Source organism: Sinocyclocheilus grahami, unplaced genomic scaffold, assembly GCF_001515645.1.
Source record: "Sinocyclocheilus grahami isolate Dianchi unplaced genomic scaffold, SAMN03320097.WGS_v1.1 scaffold2243.1, whole genome shotgun sequence".
In the NCBI taxonomy this organism is placed as follows: domain Eukaryota; kingdom Metazoa; phylum Chordata; class Actinopteri; order Cypriniformes; family Cyprinidae; genus Sinocyclocheilus; species Sinocyclocheilus grahami.
In genome coordinates, this window is record NW_015507422.1 from 41168 (window position 1) to 42918 (window position 1751).

Consider the following 1751-nt stretch of genomic DNA (forward strand, 5'->3'; position numbering starts at 1 on the left):
TTAGAGGTTTGACAAAGATAATACAAAGATAAATAGTAAAATGATTGTATAATTATAAATACAGCATGAAACATCTGCAGGATCATACATCATAAACCTATCTGCACACTGTGCAATTTAAGAACGGTACAAGAAAAAGGTTTGTCATTTAATAATGCAACTGTTAAGTCTAGTAAGATTGGATAGATACATGCATAGCAGCGTCAGCACAGACTAATATTACTGGAAAAACACTTAGTTCTCCGTCTGATCTGATTGACTGCTTTATTCAGCTTCTGAAAGTAAGAGCACAGTCCATCTGCTTACAAGGTACCAGGTTGATACAAAGGTCATGACATCAAATCTTGAGTTTTGTTTGAGACACAAAGTAGCAACTAGATCAACAAGCAGAGCTGTATATTCTGCTTTATGTGATGAAGTCTATATTTAGTCCATATTGTTAGATCATGCCTCCACGCCAGATAATTAAGATCCAGCCCCGGATGCCAGATCCCTTCAGAAAATATCTGTTTTGTGTGGCAACCGAACAACTCTTCAGTGAAGTAGTCTAATACCCAAAACCTGTTAACAGCAAGTCTTGTCTGGTACCAAAATACCCAAAACTGTATTAACAGTCTTCTATCAGCCAAGAAGTTGACTGAGGGAAAAGCCAGAGAAGTGCAGAAGCAGGAGACGAAGTGATGATAAAAGGAGCAGAGTTTATTGAATAGTCTTAGTTGTGTATGTTTCAGTGCTTAGACTTCGTCTGACCAGCACAAATCCAGCAAGTATTGTTATATAAGTATTGATTCACAACAACATCCCATAAACCTCGAGTTTCCATAAACATTCCTCATATCTCTTATTCATGAAGACAAACAGCCCTTGAAACACACAGTCATAAGACTAAACAACAATGGAAAAATATTATAAAAAACAATAATGTAATATAATAATATAGTACTAATCATGGCTATATAAATGATTATATGATTAAATTGAATAATAAAAATGATTATAAATGAATGAATGAAGAATAAATGAATATAAAAGAAAGCAAGAAAAACACAACACAAATGTATGGTTGCTCTCTTAAAGCAAAACACACACAGTTTGCATTTGAGGATCCTCAGATCCTTCAATCAGTGATGTTACACTGTGAGATAGCTTGATTGTTGTTACACCTGCAAGATTATGCAGAAGTAATCTCAAGCTAAAAAATATATATATGCTATAATTCTTGTTGGTTTTTAATTGATGCTCTTGCGCTGTTACATCGCACATATTTGTGCTTTATTGAAGTGTTCATGCTTAAATATTTTGTATTGTAAATATAGACAGTATTATATTTAGTTTTTAAATCTGTCACCTGATAAGATGTGAGTGTGATATCTGAACTGTGCTCTGAATTCAGTGTTTTTCTGGAGACTGCAGTGCTCTGATACTCTGTGTTCATACAGGACTTACAGATGATCTTACTGTCTAAACATTTCATTCCTTCAGCTTTTGCTTGTTTATAAACCACTGCTAATACCAGGAAATGCATCACAGTATTTTCAGTTTACAGTATTAGTATTAAGAAAATAAAATGTTGAGTGTGAATAATTCTGTTGTGTGTTTATTAATTCAGTATATGAGACTTTTCACTGATCTATATTGAGTTAAAACTCTTTATTTGATTATTTCAGTTATTGATTATGAAAAGATCACTTCAATTCAAAGGAAAAGCATGTTTATGTACCATGTTTATGTGAGTTTTAATGAACAAATCA